The sequence below is a fragment of the Rattus norvegicus genome, chromosome 8 (assembly GCF_036323735.1).
Source record: "Rattus norvegicus strain BN/NHsdMcwi chromosome 8, GRCr8, whole genome shotgun sequence".
Lineage (NCBI taxonomy): Eukaryota > Metazoa > Chordata > Mammalia > Rodentia > Muridae > Rattus > Rattus norvegicus.
Window position 1 is genome coordinate 78,215,498 of NC_086026.1, and position 18,026 is coordinate 78,233,523.

At 46.2% G+C, this 18,026-nt stretch overlaps 1 protein-coding gene and 1 long non-coding RNA gene across 3 annotated transcripts in view; both read left to right on the forward strand.

Annotated features, from left to right (window-relative positions):
- Rora (RAR-related orphan receptor A) overlaps positions 1-18,026 on the forward strand; it is a 733,021-nt gene that overhangs the window by 32,788 nt on the left and 682,207 nt on the right.
- The window catches only part of LOC120094342 (uncharacterized), a 235,481-nt gene continuing 217,455 nt past the window's right edge, over positions 1-18,026 (forward strand). The window contains exon 1 of the long non-coding RNA XR_005488663.2: positions 1-18,026. This exon is cut by the window's right edge and continues 156,630 nt beyond it. This is a non-coding gene — a long non-coding RNA (uncharacterized LOC120094342).

Genomic DNA, 18,026 nt, shown 5'->3' on the forward strand with positions numbered 1-18,026 from the left:
CATCACTCACCCCCCCCCCCACCACACACACAGTTATGCTAATTTAAAAACTAGTACACTAGAGTGTTGTGTATCTTGACTGATGAGATTTTTTTTTGGCGGTGAGGGTTGGGGGTGTGGGGATCCCCAGAGAAGGTGTGCCTGAGGCACTCTCCCTGCTCACTCTCTCCTAGTCTGTTTCTGACGCATTTATGAATTTATGAAACAAGGTGCAGAGCCCTTGCCTTGCTCTGGGTCAGTTGAATACCTCTTCAGTGCTATTCTCACTCTTGCGAATTCTGTCTCCCCCTTGCACAGAGGAAAGGCCACTAGTTCAACTGTCAGGCCTCCTTTGGCCTCACTGGAGGTCTTCCCTTCAGTGGGTGGTGTGGAATTCTTCCTTGATTAAACCCCTCACCGTAGGATAAGGTATGCATACACTTCCTAATCTCAACTAACTTTGCCCCTTGGCTGGTGACCAGGGGCACCCGTTTCACCATGCGTTGTGCTGCATAGGCCTATGATATTCACTGGACTGATATTTTTGATATCTTGACACCCCCCTGGCAATGTCTTCCATTGGCCTTTGTGGCAGAACCTATTAGAGAGAGGGTCTGTCTACCCGGGTATTCCCTGCCTCTAATGAATTTGCTGGTGATAGCAGAAGGAGGGAAGTCAGTGTGCTCTGCAAACCTGAGACAAAGAGAGGGAGAGCCTGCAGCCATCCTGATGGTACCCAGGCTGCGGTCCTGCTCCTGCCAACTTTCTCCGTGCCACTGAAGCAATAGCCCTCCTCTCTCTCTCTCTCTCTCTCTCTCTCTCTCTCTCTCTCTCTCTCTCTCTCTCTCTCTTTCTCTCTCTCTCTCTCTCTCTCTCCTTGCAAAGCAACCTGTTATTAAAGCCTCCCCCTGATTCTAGGTTTCAGCGCCTTCCTTCCGAGACACATTAGGTTCCCTCAGCGCCTTTGTTGCCATGCAGGGAGAAGGAAAATGCAGACAGCTTTGTAATTGAACAACCATGTTCCTGTCAGTTTTCATTGTTTTCAAAGTGGCTATTATGGGGAGGGGGTGGCTGATGCCCTAGCGTGGCCCAGGAAAGCTATACTGGTCTGCTTCCTAAACTCCCCCAAATCAGTGTTCTCTGTGGTCCACGGGGCACTATGTCTTTAAATTCTCTTTAGTTTTTAAAGCTCTGCTCTGGCAAGGAGGCTCTGCCTTCAACCTGCAGAGTTAAATTTACCCAGACTGACAACTGTATGCTCAGGGTTTGGTTACATAACAGCAGTGGTGACTTTCTGCACAGTGCTAATCCAAACACCAGGCTCAAAGCCCCCCGAGAAAGCAGCGTTCCATCCGGGGAGCGGCATGGATAACTAGATGTTATGCCGTTAATTTCTTCTTCTTCTTCTCCTAAAAACACTGTAACAATTATCCTATTATCTCAATGCTGGTGCCATTAGGTGACTTTTTAATATCTTAATTATTAGGTTAGCAGATGCTGTGTGCACACGTGCAATTTGTTAATTTATGCTGCTGGAGATGAAATCCAGTTGTTTGCGGTGGCATATTTCATAATATCACGGCCAAATGAATTTTCATGGCGCTAGAATAACAAAGTGGCTGGGAGGGAATGGGTATGCATTATTTCCAGGACCCTTCCGCCAGCATCTTGGTTCTCATGGCTCCTACCTCACAGTATCTGTCTGAGGCGGGCAGCTTTTACTGACAGGCAGATACCTTCCGAGCCACTGGAGTATGGCGGAAGAAGCCTGTCTGAATTGGAACATCTGCTTTCCTTGCTGCTGTGGGACAATATCTGACCAGAAACCACGGACCGGAGGAAGGCTTTATTCTGGCTTACAGTTTGAGGGGAGTTTTACATCAAAGCATTAGGACCGGAAGGCTAGAAGTCACGTGGCAACGACGATAAAGAAGCAGAGATCAAACAGGAAATAGGGCCAAGGTATAAAGCCTCAAGGCCTTCTCCCAGTGGCCCACTTCCTTCAGAAGGGCTCCACCTTCCAAAGTTTCCACAACTTTCTCAAATGGGCAGCAACAGCCGTGGACCGAGTGACGGCAGGGCTCATTTCGCTTTCAAACTATAGTGCGCCATGCTTTGGGAAACCTGGCTGGTTGGGTGAGCTGCCTATCTCCTGAGCTGGCTTCACACAGATGGCTCTGGTAGTGTGAGGCTTGGTGACACGGGCCACTGTGTGGCTGATTTTTTGAGCCTGCAGCTATACCCAGTGTATGTTGCCCCTTAGCCTTTCAGCTAACCCCTACATTACCCTCAACAGTTGTTACTGTATGCAAGGTGGAAGAGAAGTGATATGATGACGGGGCAAAGAGGATGTGGCTTTGGGTCAGACTGGGATCTGAAGGGTGGATTTTGGCCTACCCACAGTGAGGCCTTGACCCGGTCAGTTATTTAGTTAGTTATTTATTTATTTATTTATTTATTTATTTATTTATTTATTTATTTATTTTTCGAAGCTCAATTTCTACAATTAGGTTAGAAAATCTTATCTCCTGAGCTTCCGCATCCAGATACATTTATTTCGCTCAGCACACAATACAATTCTCACAAAATGCTTAGACCTCCTTTGTGCTAGTTTAGGGTCCTTGAGTGGGGTACCAAAACACATGTGACCTCAGTGGCTGGCAGCCTAGTGGATAAGGCCCCAAAATCTTACACAGGTGATGGTTCTTACATAACAGTTAAATAAAGTTATGAAGTCACAGTACCAGGAAGACTCCGATACATTGATCAAACGATGTTCTCTCTCTCTCTCTCTCTCTCTCTCTCTCTCTCTCTCTCTCTCTCTCTCTCCCCTCTCCTCTCCTCTCCTCTCCTCTCCCTCCCTCCCTCCCTCCCTCCCTCTCTCCCTCCCTCCCTCCCTCCCTCCCTCTTCTCTCTTCTCTCCTCTCTCTTTTCTCCTCCCTCTTCTCTCTCCTCTCTCCTCTCTCTCTCTCTCTCTCTCTCTCTCTCTCTCTCTCTCTCTCTGTGTGTGTGTGTGTGTGTGTGTATGTATGACGGGGGAATGCTCGAGGGCAATTGCTTATTAATGAAGCAAATCTCTTGTACACTCGGAGATTCGGGGACCCGAAGCCCTGTTTGGGAAGCAGTGGGATACGCATTTGAGGATGCTGGTTTGTGTAGGGGAACTTGTAGGTTAGGAGTTCCTAAATTAGATTGGGACACCACTGTGGATAGAAAGCAAAGTGAGGCTGGAAAAACTTGACTGCATCGAGAAAGTGGTTTGCTTGTAAGACCTTCAAACCTATGGGGCAATCCAGCATGGCTCTGAGCCCCTGTTGTAGGAGTAGACCTCTAGTGGTCAAGGGAGTTACTGCAGGGCGTCAGAGAGGATATTTACTGTGTTGTTCACAGGCTCTGCCTGCTGTGAATGGGGAGTGGATTGTTCATCCAGACTCACCACAAATGGGAGTCCTTATAGCTGAGAGAATCAAAGAAGTCATTTAAAAAGTGAAACATCCTGGGGACTGTCTAGTGACAGTAGTGGCTGTACCTATGACATCCCTAGATCTTTCAGACGTCTTACAAAAGAATCCGAAGTGATCAAATGAAGTCACATCGATAAACACTGTTATTAATAACCGCAGCAACAGAAAGCCCGATGCTTTATTTTTTATTTTTTCCGACTGACGCTGCATTGTCTAATTCTCAGAACCCTTCCATGAGGTCCTGTGATGAGCTAGGTATGACAGAAGTACCGAGTTATCAGAGTGGGGTTAATTAATGGGCCTGAGGTTACACGGCTGGTAATTGTATTACTGGAAGATGAGCCCAGCAGTGTGACCCCTAACTGCTCTGCACTGGGAATACTCTTATTTAACGACCTCTGCTACCCTGGGTTCTGATGGAGGGATGCTCAGGCAGCATCGGAATGTTCATGTCAGGATCACATTCTCACATATTAACGAGGAGAGAAGGGCAAGCAGTCGTGTCGGTGAGCCCGAACGTGGAGGGTTCTGCTTTCCATGTGGTCTGCAGGCATTGCTACACCTTGTAAGCTAACGGGAGAAATGAGCAATGGCTTAGGGGGCCGTTTTCATCCGCCCTGCTCACCGGCCCTCCTCCTGTGTGCACACTGCTGTCGGGCTTCCTTGGGACTTCCTTGGGAAGACACGTGATCACGTGCCTTCCGGAGGGATTCAGTGTTCCTTCTGCTCTAGAACTTGAAACCATCTCATCGATTTGCAGTGGCCACCGTGCACTTCCCGCAGCCCATTCATTAGCAGTCTTGGCCTTGCCGCCAGAGGATGGAAGGACAATCTAAAACCACGCTCCCCAGGGCTCTGAGAAATCACTGGAGAACTTCTTCCAACCAAGTCAGTTCATAGAAAACAGTAGACCAATGACTTTTCCTACATGCATAGCTCCTCTCACAAAGAGTGGTTATATCCCTGTTATATAGGATATAACGCTTGACTTTGGGAAAAATATTGACCTCTGCCCTTCTCTCTTCAGTGTCCCTGGGTATGTCACCATGCCACAGCACCAGTCCCTGTGGCTTTTAATTTCGAGACCGAGTCTTCCTCCTACATTTTCACAGGCTGGTCTAACTCTCTATTGGCCCAGGCTAGCCTTAATCTTGTGATACTCCTGTCTTGGCATCTTGAGTCGCTGCAGTTGTAGACAGCTCACTGCTCTTGATTTTGGCCCTCTCTTAACCCGTTAACTCTGCAAGCGTGAGCACAGAGGAGAGGGAAGAGGGATGGGTGGTCATCCCTGCAGTTGACAGAATACTTCCTCGCAGATTTAAGGGAAAGATTAAAATTTTACGAAGGGCTGAATCCAGCAACACATTTCTGGGTTAGTTCATGTCTGTCTCAGGCAAGGTTTCTGCATTAGGAGACTCCCAAGAAGGGGCTGGGGAGAGAGCTCAGCTGTTAAAGTAATTGCATACGCATGAGAACCTGAATTAGATCCCAGCATGTATATGCAGGGCACACCTATTGTCTTAGTGCTAGGGAGGCAGAGAGAGAAAATCCGTGGACTTGCTGGCCAGTCAGATGAGCCTACTTGACAAGCTTCAGGTCGACTGAGAAACCCTGTTTCAAAAAAAATAAAGTGGAAAGCAATCCAGGAAGACACTTGATGTCAGCCTTTTGTCTCCACAGATTTATTCACGCACAAATGCACAATGCACACGTGCACACACACACACACACACACAGATCCAAAAGATGAGAGAAAACTTAACTTTTCTGTATGAATCTTAAAATAGATAGATATTCATTGCTCAGGCCAAGTCACATGACCCCATCTGGACTGGCTTGGTATAGTGAAACCAGTTGCCAGCCAGGGTCACGTACCTTTTCTTGTGTAGCACACAGTAGGTTCTAGAAGGATACTATCATTTTTTGGGTGGATATAATGCATATGGAAAGGGTGAAGATAGGAGAGTGAAATTAGACACAGCCTCTCAGCATGATGAAACACAGTGATCAAGGGTCGGTCGTGAAAGGGTGGGAATCGTCAGTGTGTACCAGAAATTAGCAAAACACAACTGGAATCAATGGTTGCCCTGGGGTGAGGAAAAGTCGGGGAGGTCATGCGGATTGGGAAGGGTCTAACGGGGAGGTGTTGAAGGAGCCCCAACAAGGATGATAGTGACAGCAGCAACTGACATTGCAAACCTCCTCCCAACTTCCAGTCACCGCACTGGTGTGTCTGACCACACCACTGCCCCGTGAGCAAGGGTTAGCTCTGTTTAAAAGACTAGAAAATACAGTGTGCAGATGTTAAGAGACTTGGTCCAGCACTCTCGTACCCAGACTTTGAGACATTGGAGGTTGGCTTGCATCTCTGTTCCCCAAGTCCCATCCCCTCAGAGCAGACCATGGAAGATTGAGATGTAAACTGGCAGTGGGGTATGTCAATCATCCGTCTGTCCGTTCATCCATCTGTCTGTCTGATCATCTCTCCATCCATCCATCCATCCATCCATCCATCCATCCATCCATCCATCCATCCATCCATCCGTCTACCCACCCATCCATCCATCCCAGAAATACTTATTCCATAATGATCAAGGAGAAGCAATAGACTGAGCCACTGGGAGGCTCAGGGAGTGACAATGATAATGGTTGTGGCAGGTGCCCTCTATTTGGGTTGCTTCCAGGTGAATGAGGTTAGGGCCCATACTAAACTGCGCCGAGGTTCCCAGTCACAGAGCATTGTACCCCTTGTTTTGAAGCAGGTATAATTTTGCTGGAGATGGCATTTCTGTCAGTCTTGAGTAGATTGGTAGATACTGTCATTGTTTCTGATCACTTAGATTTTTCTCCCCCAAGTCACATATCCTGGGACCCCAGTAGCTTGGTGAGTAGTGACCTAAAGTCATTTACCTTTAAGCATAAGCTGCTATAACATGTCACTTTAAAGATTAAGCTGCTCCTTGCTATGGACTAGTCATTCTGTGAATGAATGTGCTGTGTATCTAAATGAGAGGAATTAGAGGCCAGTGGTCAAGCACTCTGATCGTCCTGCTTCTCCTTGATAAATTGCAGGTGCTGAGGCTGCAGGATAGTTCTGACTGAAACAGCCACATGTTGGTTGAGAGGGATCCATGTTGACATGACCTCTGTTTGTACCCAGCATGTTCTATGGAGAGCTACCCAGCAAGCTGCACGCCTCCCTGGCTGCCAACTTACATGCCTTGTGCACCATTAAGCATGGATTAAGCTGAGACTGGACCTTGCCCGACAGCCTTTTCAGAGAAAAGTGAAGCTTCAGTGGGGACAGCATTCCCTGTTCATATTTGGAGCAATCCTGGGTTTGATATATTCTTGTTTCTGCCCGGTTTTCAGAACAGATGAAAACTGGTTCAGGAAGGCAGAGTTACCAAGAGCCTGCTAGCACCATGGACCCACTGAAGCTATCTGATGGGCAGAGGTGTACCTGGGGCTCAAAGCCTTGGATTCCTGGCAGTGTCTCTGAGAGAGTCACCCTGCAGTTTTACTGTTTTCAGAAAGGGGCCAGATAAGCAGCCATGGTCGCTAGCCTATTAGAAGGAAGGAGAAAGGAGAAGATTCACATTTTATATGCTGCTAGACTATTCATCCCAGCATTGGTCTTGCCCAAGAAGAATAGCAGCCAGCCCTGGGAAACCCTGAGAAGCCCTGGGGAACACAGACATGATAAAGACAGGAACTGAGTTCTGGGTTTTTTTGTTTGTTTGTTTGTTTTTATTTTTGTTTGTTTGTTTGTTTTTTGTTTTCCACTTTGATATAAAGAGAGAGGTGGCAGGCTAAGTATGCATTACTGTTTAAAAATAACCAATGAGTTTGCAAAATGATTCAACAGCTAACAGTTATTGAGTGGTGTACTGCACCAAGAGCCGGACTAACGGCATCGTGCCTGGTGTTCCCACCCTGCCTGCTGATCCTTTAAGGAAAGTGTCACGAGCCCTATTTTTAGATTAGGAGACAGGTTTAGAGCGCTGCCCAAAGCCACAGCAACAGAGCCAGCATTTCAGCCATGGTACTTTCCACTCCAAAGATAATGTCCCTTCCTCCACAGAGCGCTGCTAGCCACAACATCCAACATACATGACATATCTCCCTGTTGGGTTAAGTCTTTGTTTGCAGACCACTAAGTTCTCCATCAAAGGTGCAGAATCTTAGCATATGGGCTGCGTAAAATCAATCAAGTTTTTTTTTAAGGGAAGCCAGTGAGAGGATAAATTTCACATATACAAACTCACTTATAATTTATATACATTATATATAAATTCATACTATATATAAATTATATATAAGGTGACATGTAAGTTACTCCATGAAACCTTTATCTATCTTATCTCTTATGGCTTTTTAAAAAAATCTCAGCAAGTCATCTTCTGGTGTTTAAAGGTAGACCTAGATGTATAGAAGAGGAGGCTCATTTCAATTTAGCTCCTGCCTGGTTTTATGTACCATAGACCATGCAAAACACTCAATTTTATGAGCAAACTCAACAGAGTCCCTTTTTTGAATGGGAACAAATACTTCTGTGGAGAGGGAAGCATACCACCTGTTTACCTGAGGAAAAGGTGAGGCTATCCTGCTTCATGAACACCATTCGGAGTTACTTGAGAGGACCTCCTAGAGGCAGACATGGCATCAAACAATTCTAAGTTTTTTTTTTTTGATGAATCAGCAGTGCCTACTTTCCTTCCCTGTTTTTTCCTCTTCATAGGCCTTGTGTTTCAAAAGCCCTGGGTCATCCTATTCTTTTCCTGGATGGCTTTATTGCAATGCTGGGAGGCAGACATTATGAGATAGTGGTTGTCTAAGAACTGCTTGTGGTTCTAACAATTGATTTGGGTCATCCACAGTGTCAGAACAGCTCAGATAATTCTGCCAGTTTTGAAATTTGTACCCGGGCTCTTAATCTAGGCCTTTGCTCTGACGAAGGTTTAACAAGGTCAAAGTCACTTCACCCATTACCTGGTTTTGTTTTTAATTTTTGTTTTGTGTGTAGAGTGTTTTTCTTGGATGCATGTCTGTACACCATGTAGGAGCCTGGTGACCCAGGAGGCCAGAAGAGGTCAGATGGCCTGGAACTGGAGTTACAGATGGTTATAACTTTGGTCCCCTGGATAAACAGTCAGTAATCTTAACCACTAAGTCATCTCCCTAGATCTTCTGTAACCTGCTTTTTTGTGGATAAAGTTTTACTGGGACAGAGACACACCTATATAGTATGGGGCAGCCTCGGAAGGCAGAGCAATGTAGCTCCCTTAGAGTAGCCTACAGGGTCTAAAATTCTTACATTCTTACTATCTGGCCTTGGATGGAAACAATTTCCTTTTCATCCTCCAGTCTAAGGAAAAGAGCCCAAGAGAGATGTGTTAAATGAGAAACTTCTTAAATGAGTATGATACAAGAGACCCATATGAAGCCTGTGAAATACTGAGAGAAAAGACACAAGGAGGAGACATTACACTGAGCCTGTCATGGGTGCTGTTATAGGAAGAGAAGGAAGAGTTTACTGGGTGGGGGGCACTGGGAAAAGGGTGTCTTTGAAATTCCTGCATTTGGCCCGGCACAGAAAGCAGTAGAAATACTAGCAGGGTAGTTCTGTCCTCTCCCCTGCAGAATGTTACTCAGTCCCCCTTAGTCACCTCCAGGGTGCTCTGGGGCGGCCACCAGATAGGCTGCAGCTCCTGCCAACAGAGCAGGCTTGTAAACTTTCCCCCCACTTCCTTCTTATGCCTGTGGTGATAAACATATGCTTTGAAGCATGAGATTTGATTATCCTGTCTTAGTGCTTATAAATACAAATGTGATTAATGGTCATAAAACACAGGTTGACAGTGGAAGACTAATTCTCAGCAGGGCAGCCCTCTGCGGTTCTCCGAGAAGCCATTGCTTCTCACTGAGGCCTTGTTCATGGGTGAGAACAGGACCTGTCCCTCCCTTGTCCTCACCACCAACCCTCCCCAGCTTCCCCTTGGAGGAGGCCCTTCCTCCTTGATAATCAAAGCCAGTGGATTTTCTCCTGGTGAATTACCTGAGGTAAGTACTCTGACTCTTGGTCCGGGCGTTAATAGTCCAGCATTTTGTATCAAGGCACTTGGCTCTCTACTCTGTTCCCCACTTGGACCTGGCACGCGACCTGTGCCTGTTCGGCGAACAGCACATCCTAAATCTGGACAATTTGTATTTTAGTAGTGATGGGGATATTCACTCTCTTCCCTCTGTCATTTTGCATTAAGGACCTGCCACTAATAAAACTAATTAATAACCGCTGGCTCGTGTGGATTCCTTGGACTTCTGAGAGCTGGCAGGCTGCCACCAGGACTTTTGAAAGAAGTGCTTCATCTTGGTCATGGACAGGATGGATAGCTCCCCACACTTCTAATTGGACAAAGTGCCTTTCAAACTCGCTGGCATTTCAGAGAGAGCAGATAAGGAATCTGTGCGCTCTCCCGCTGCAGCCACCTCTCAGGTGCCTCCCAGCTCCGGTGTCGAGCCCTGTGAGACACTGCCACAGAAGATTCTGAACATTCTCTTTATTAGTGATTGGGACTTTTCCTCTGACCCCTGACCCAACAAGGCAGAGGCTTTAGGGACAAACAGGAGGAAGGGCTGTAGCAGACTCACATAGTGAAGGAGTGGTTTCTATCTCTTGGGAGCTGCTGGGGGTGGGGGTGGTGACCTAGGAAAAGGCAGTGATGTTTCTAGAACGATCCTGAACCTTTCTTAATCAGAATCTGCAGGGGGCAGACAGCACGCGTGGATTTTTCCAGAAAGTTTTCATTAGCATGCATTAATTATACATAATAACATGTTGCATTATGAAATTTTTATATACGACCATAATATATTGTGATCATATCTACCCCCGCCATTACCCCCTCTTCTTCCCACTCCCACTGATCTCTTCCTTCCTCTCGATTACTCCCTTTTCTACTTTATGTCCCTCCTCTTTTGATGACCCGGTGTGTTTACATGGGGCTGCTTTTACAGGAGCACGGGTCAGGGGTTATTTACAGAAGCATAGACAACTTGGCAATAGCTATACCACTGAAGAGAACGTCTCCTCTGTGTCTGGACTTAGGACAAGCTGCTCAGCTGCGTTTGAGGCTTATTAGAGGCTGAGTCCAGGAGGATGGTCCCAGCGTCCTCATCCTCTGGAATAGACTGTTCTTCAGTCATGAGATGACATCTTGTAAGATGACTTCATGCAGAAGTCTGGCCTTGGCAACACAAGCCAGGAGAAGTTGACAGTCTAACCAAACACAAGACACATACAGGACACAACTTAAACTCTGAGCCACATAATTGAGTTCAGCGGAGAAAGTGTGCTCAGCAGGCTGTTCAGAGATGGGCGTTCCTCCAGCCTCCAGGAGGGGCCGCTGAGGTTGGCCCTTTATTTTAAATACTAAGTTATGCAATGAGGTTTCTGAGCAGTGAAGGTTAAGCCGAGTGGCCTTAGAGTGGGACAGGGAGGACATTTGGGAATTTATGAAGGATGAGATGGCTCAGGGAAGAGACCAGAGGGAAGAGGGTGACTACAGATCACTCCTGGGGATGTACTGTCCCTGTTGAAGAACAGATACTACTGATCGTGAGCTTGAAGACTGGGATGGGCTCAAGAGAGAGACCTTCGAGGACCTTGTCCTAATCCATGCAGGAGCCCATGAAGGCTGAGACTTAAACTGCCACCAAAAGGGATGAGAGGTAGTTTAAGGTGACTTCAGTGGCTGATCAATGGCATGGTCAATAACTGAACAGTAAAAGGAGGTTTTTATCTGAGTCTGAGCCAGGGGAGGGAGTCATCAGTGATTGGCAAATCCCAAGTTTTCAGTGTGGGGTACTAGGGAGACAGTGATGTCACTAGTGTAGTTCAGGATCAGTCGTAGGCTTTGCCAATGTCAAGTGCAGTCAAGAGCAGCCATGCAGATGAAAACTGGCAGAGAAGCTGACAGAGAGCTCCGAAGATGTCTCTGCCTCTTTACACTAGAGTAAGCCAGAGCCACTGGGGTCTAGCTGGTCTGGTTGCCTCAATTCATTCCTTGTCCTTCTTTTGAGCATCAACATCAGAGAGAGAGAGAGAGAGAGAGAGAGAGAGAGAGAGAGAGAGAGAGAGAGAGAGGGAGAGGGAGAGGGAGAGAAAGAGAAAGAGAGAGAGAGAGGAAGAAGGAGGAGGAGGAGGAGGAAGAGGAGGAGGAGGAAGAGGAGGAGGAGGAGGAGGAGGAGGAGGGATGGAATTAAGAGTCTGGAGGCTAAGAGCCATACAGTTTGCTATGGAGGCTCAGAGAAACCAGAGGGTCAGCAGACAATCACTTGATGCTTCTTCAAGATGCCAAGGCTTTGTTTACAGAGAGACCAAGCTTATGAGTTTCCAGCTACAAGGCAAAGGGCCCGCTGGATTGGATGGCTTTGTAGCCTGAATCCATTAGCCATAGGTTTACATCCCATATGCCTCCCTACAAAGAACCTGGATGGTAGCGGACAGAGACTGGGATTGACCATGTTCTTTGATCCAGCAAACATTTATTGCATGGCTGGCTGTGTGCCACATGCTCTCGTATACGCTGAGGATATGCAGTATATACGGCAAAGCTTCTGCTTGGGAGGAGCTCTTGGTATAGTCAGAGGCATGGGTAAATTAAAATCAAGAGTTACAGGTACAAATGCAGAGTCCTTTCCTGGAGACAAGGGTACCGCAGAACAGGACATTGTTACTTGTAAGAAGATAGAGACTTGTTTAAGGGAAGCATGGCAGTTTCTGGGGGCCACTTTCTGGAGGTGGTAATGTGGTACATGGTGTCTGGGTGGATGGTTGGGTACACTTCTATCCTCCAAAGAAGTGGAGGGCAGGCTATGGAGGTGCAGAGATTTTCTTCTTAGTCTGAAAGGAATGTGTGTTTGTTGGATTCTATGAGCAGGGAGAGCTGTGAGTGCAAACACAGCTCGTGTGTTTTAACTTAAGGAAGGAGGAAGCAGCTCAGATTCTGAAGCACAGCAGAATGCAGGTAGCAGGTGTGCTTCTGAGTCCCATGGCTGGCAGAGCTGGGCCTCGCCACAGATGGTTCCCAGTTGGCTCCACCCCGCTAAGACGGAGAGCATTGTCTTAGGACCGTGGTATGTGAACAGGGGAGCCCTCTCTGTCTCCTAGGATAGACAAGGCTTGACAAAACATCCATATCTCACCAAGTTGTGTGGAGGAAAGGCATTGGGGGGTGGGGTGGGGAGCTGGGCTATTGGATATTGGATTTAATTAATCTTGGAAGCTGGAAGTAAGTGTGTGTGTGTCTGTGTGTGTGTGTCTGTGTCTGTGTGTGATGTAATACATGCCATATGTGTGCACACATGTAGATACATATGCATGTGTGTACACTTATGAGCACAGAGGCCAGAAGTCAACATTTAGTGTCCTTCTCATTTATTCTCCATCATAGTTTTTTGCAAAAGCATCACTCACTGAACACAGAGCTTGACAAACATGTCTAGGCTAAGTTGACCAGTTAGCTCCAGGAATCATTGTATACTAACATTCTTAGTGTTGAGGATTACAGGTTTGTGCTGACACACACACACAAACACACACACAGACATACACTCATATATCTATATATGCATACACACATACACACGCACATACATACACATGTACATATGTACTGAAGTTCCAACTTGGGTCCTCATGCTTGCATAGCATGTCTGTTACCAACTGAGTCATCTTCCCAAGATCTTTGGGAAACATTTTTATTGAGCATTTACTCTGTGAGGGGGAAAGGAGGAGCTGGGTGCTGTTCTTAGTGATAAAAAAATCTCCATGCTTCATGCTACTAAAAGATTTGTAGATCATCAAGATAAGATGAAAAGAAAGACCTGTGGAAGCTGCTTTTGACTAAAAGTGTCTAACGGCAGGGAGACTAAGCAGGAGAAGAACCTTTAGGTGTCTCCTGCCAATCTGCAAGGCTCTTCTTGTGCTCATTATTAAAGTGAAACAAGTTTAGACACGCAGAGCAAGTCGTACAGGACTACGAGGTGTCCCCCATTACCACAGGTAGAGAAATTTAAGAAAGTTAACACTGACCCAAAGCTACCACATGGATTATAGACCTACTTCTGGTTTCTCTTACCTCCCGACCACAGCCCTTTTCTGTTCTAGAACTCAACCCATGATTCCGTGTTGCCTTCAGCTCACCACCTCCATCACCTCCAACCTACGGCCATCCCTGGGCTTGCCTTGGATTTATAGTCTGGGCCCCCATGAAGAGTGCTAGCCAGGTGCCTAAGAGAAAGTCCTTTATTTTCTCCTGATTAATGGAGATCATGGATTCAAACCACAACAAACAAACAAACATGCCCTCCCTAACTCATGTCATATTGTCAATATCTTGAGTCAGAAAATCTACTCACCAGTTTCTGGCGCCATGAAACTAGAGTACTTACTTAAGAATCATCCGTGAGATCACCGTTTGGCCCTTGTTGATCATACAACCCTGTGAGCATGCCACAGCAAGGCCGAGGACGCACACTGCTTCCTCTAAGTGTGCACATGGCCCCTTTGCCCTGGCTCACCTTGACCCACTCTCCCTAAGCAGCCTCTGGGAAACCCCACTGAGAGGAGGAAAGATGGCTGGAAGGTGTTCTTATCTTGGAAATGTTGAGCTGTGTGGACTCGGGCCAGGAACTGAGTTCTCTGGGTCTCAGTTTCCTTAATGTGGCCAAGGCCATGTTAGTCAGTATTCTTTGGCTCTAAAGTTCTGGGTTCTGTGGTGAGTTTTTCCCTAGGCTAAGACTGTTCCCATAACATGGAAAACTGAATGGTAATAGTATAAAGAGAACAGATACAAAGCAGCGTCTGGGGGTTATATGACCTTGGAGTCTTTGATAATTGAGACATCTGATAAGGGAGGTTTGAATCAGTTTGATGAATGAGAAATAAATTGGTGTTTTCAGTGTCTGACAGTGTCTAATTAGATTAGAATGGTGTCGGGCTGGACGAGCTCTTTATGATTGGAGACCTTTCCCCTCTGAAGCTGTTCATGAGATCAGATTGCCTTTAGCTGTCCAATCTCAGACACCCCCTCCAGCCTCCTGGTATTTCTCCTCTTTTGGAGTGTTGCACACGTCTCCACCATGCTAGATTCTGGGCAACACCTCAGTTCTTACCATATGGCCAGGACGAACATGGAAATGGCTTAGTTTATACCCACGCCTTTGCCAAAACTAATCCTAGGCCTGCAGAATTCTTCTGCTTTGCTAATGAAAACACGTGCTTTTTCCCAATGGACATGTGTCCTTTAAAAGGTGGCCACGAAGAGCCTCCGTTGACATTCTGGGTTGTCATTGTCATTCTCTGATCCTCTTCTGGTAATCAACTCTTAAATATAAAGTGTGTGTGTGTGTGTGTGTGTGTGTGTGTGTGTGTGTTCACTTTATTATACTTTTTGCCTTGCCCTGAGTGTTTTCCATTGTGTAATTTTCTTTGTCACTACCATCTGCAGTTTGCATCCTTTCAAAGCTGATAGGAACTAAGGGCCAAGGGTGGGGATTTGGGGATGTATGGAGTTCAAATTATAAAGTGTTTTAGGCACAAGCCTGATGACCTGAGTTCAACCCCAGAACTGGTATGAAAAATCTGGGTGCTGTGGAGGGCATCTGTAATCTCAGCACTCCTGTGACCAAAGGAGAGGTGGAAACAAGAGAATAGCCTGGTACTCATTTGCCCTTCTAGCCTGTAGTGTGCAGCATGGCAGCAGAGACAAGAGAGGCCCTGCCTCAACAAGGGAGAAGGTGAGGACCTACTCCTGAAAGTTGTGCTATGGCTCCTCATATCACACACACACACACACACACACACACACACACACACACACACACACACGCACGCACGCACGCACGCACGCACACACACACAATAGTAAATAAGTCAAAGATGACACACAGTAAATGTTTTTCCAAGAGACGAATTTCTATTCCTTTTCAGACATGGCAAGCAAGACTAACACAGATACCCAAGGACTTACGGCTGGAACTGCTTGGAATGTCACCACCACTGTGATGCTCCATTGTGCTTAATTCTTATCCCCCCTCCCCCCCCCTCTCTGTGTGTTGTATAACTGGCTACCTTGGGTGCATTTTAAAAGTGTTTATGGTGTTATGGTGTTTTGATAGTGTGCTAGGTACTAAGATAATGTGCTAGGTACTGAGGTAGTGTACTAAGTGCTGAGGTACTGTGCTAGGTACTAAGATAATGTGCTAGGTACTGAGATAGTGTACTAGGTGCTGAGGTACTGTGCTAGGTGCTGAGGTACTGTGCTTGATACTGAGGTGGTGTGCTAGGTGCTGAGGTACTGTGCTTGGTACTGAAGCAGAAGGATGGTGCAGTTAGTTCTGGTTGTCAAATTGATGAGATTTACAGAAACAAGTCTCTAAGCATGTCTAGAAATTATACAGAGTAGTGAGTTAGGGGACTCATCCTAAATGTGGGTGACGTCATTCCGTGGACTGTGGTCCTAGACTGAATAAGATGGGAAAAGTACTCTAAGCTCAAGTAGCCATTGCTTCCCTTTCCCCAATCCTGTGTGGCTGGCCCCCTCCCACTCCTGCTACCACACCTTTCCAGGACTGTGTTCCCCAGAACTGTAAACCCAGGCAGACCCTTCCGTCTTTAAGTTGCACTTGGCGTGCATTTTATCCCAGCAATGACGCAAGTCACTAGTACAGATGGATAAGGCACAGACCCTGCCTTCAAGACACTCCTAGAAGAAAGACGCCATCAGGACATGCGATGAGCATCTCAGACCTGTGTGTGGAGAACAGAGGTAAAACAGGGCTAAGACAAACACGGGGATTTTAACTTTCTCTGGAAGGAAAGGACTCGAGGATGTGTTCTGGAAGAGCTGTTTATCTACAGTGTACTTTGAAAGGTGGATAAGATGTTAGCAGAAAAAAGTGGGGTGAAGAGCATGGGTTGCAGGGTATGTGCAGTGGGGTGATCAGTGCTTAAGCATGTAGGACAGTGCACAGCTTAATTAACCTGCACATTAAATTCCGGGACACCCTATAGAAGGACAGGCTGCATAAACTCAGAGCAGCTGCAATTCACTCATCTATCTATCTATCTATCTATCTATCTATCTATCTATCTATCTATCTATCTATCTATCCATTCATTTAAGAGCGGCAATCAGTTGGATAAAACCTGTTGATATAGACTCAACTTTCTCCAGTGCTGAGATGAGCTGCCTGCCATTCTCACCTTTAAGTCAGATTTCCCTGCCGTGCTTACCTGTTTATTTAGAGAGAGTTTCATGGGCCCAGGTTGGCCTGAGCTTTGATAGTAGCTGAGGTTGGCTTTGAACATCCAGTCTTCCTGCCTCTCCAAAGTGCTGGTATTACAGGTTTGTCCCCTCTTGCCTAGTTTATACCATTTTGAGGATCCAGAGGTCAAATCCAAGGCGTTGCACACGTTAGGCAAGTGCTTTACCAAGTGCACAACAGCCCCAGCCGTACTGGGCATTTTAAATGCAACAATTTCGACTTTATACAGTTTTACCATCTAATCGTCCCTCCCACCATATTAAATAGTCAGATGCAGGGAACCTCATACAGCTCTCTCTTTTTTTCTAGCTATGTCTGTCTGTTGAACTCTGTGGTCACTTCCATATTTAAAAACTTTTGTTGGCTCTCTGAAGCAATCTGTATGTTCCCATGTTCTGCCACCCCATGTAGTCACTGCGTGTCAGACATTATGCTAAATCACCGATTGTCAGACGTTTCGGTCTGAGATGCCTTTGTACTCCCAGAAATCATAAGGATCTTAAAGAGCTTTTGCTTACGTGAATTATACTCATTGGTGTTTGTCGTCCTAGAACAGGAAAGGGAGACTTTTTTTTTTAAAGTATATTTATTTTAAAATCAGACGCCCCTTGGAGTCTAACATAAATAACACATTGAAATGAAAAAAAAATTACTGCTTTCTACAACAACACAGCGAGAAGACTGGCAGCTTTTATTCATTTATTTTCTTTGCTTCTGCTAGTATCTTTTATGTGTTGCTCAAAAGAAGGCGGCTGGATCTCCGACCCGGCAGCTCTAATCCATCTGTTGTGACATAACACATTCAGAGGCCTCTGCAGAAGCCCCACTTCTTATGATAAGGATTATTATTATTATTATGGAAATAGTTTTGATCTCATGGGTTTCCATGAAGGAGTCTTGAGGACCCCAGGGGACTATTGGCCACGCTTGTGGGAAGTGCTAGGCTGCCCTTGTTCTCTGTGGAGTGGACAAACTGACATGTGCAAATATCGGGAAGGGAGGAGGTAGAAACAGCCTGGCGACTTCTGGCGTGTGTTATTACACTGGGACAAATTAGTCTCATAATAATTCTTGCTACTGCTATTCCTTTGATCTGAATCCATGCAAAGAAAGAGATTGGGTACATTTAGGTTCTCTTTAAACCTAAACAAAATGTATGTGAAAGAGGAAAGGTGGTGTGGAGAGTTAAAGAGTGGGTAGGAAAGACCACAACGTTTCCATCGCATCAAAAGAAGTCTCAAAGGCTAGGGA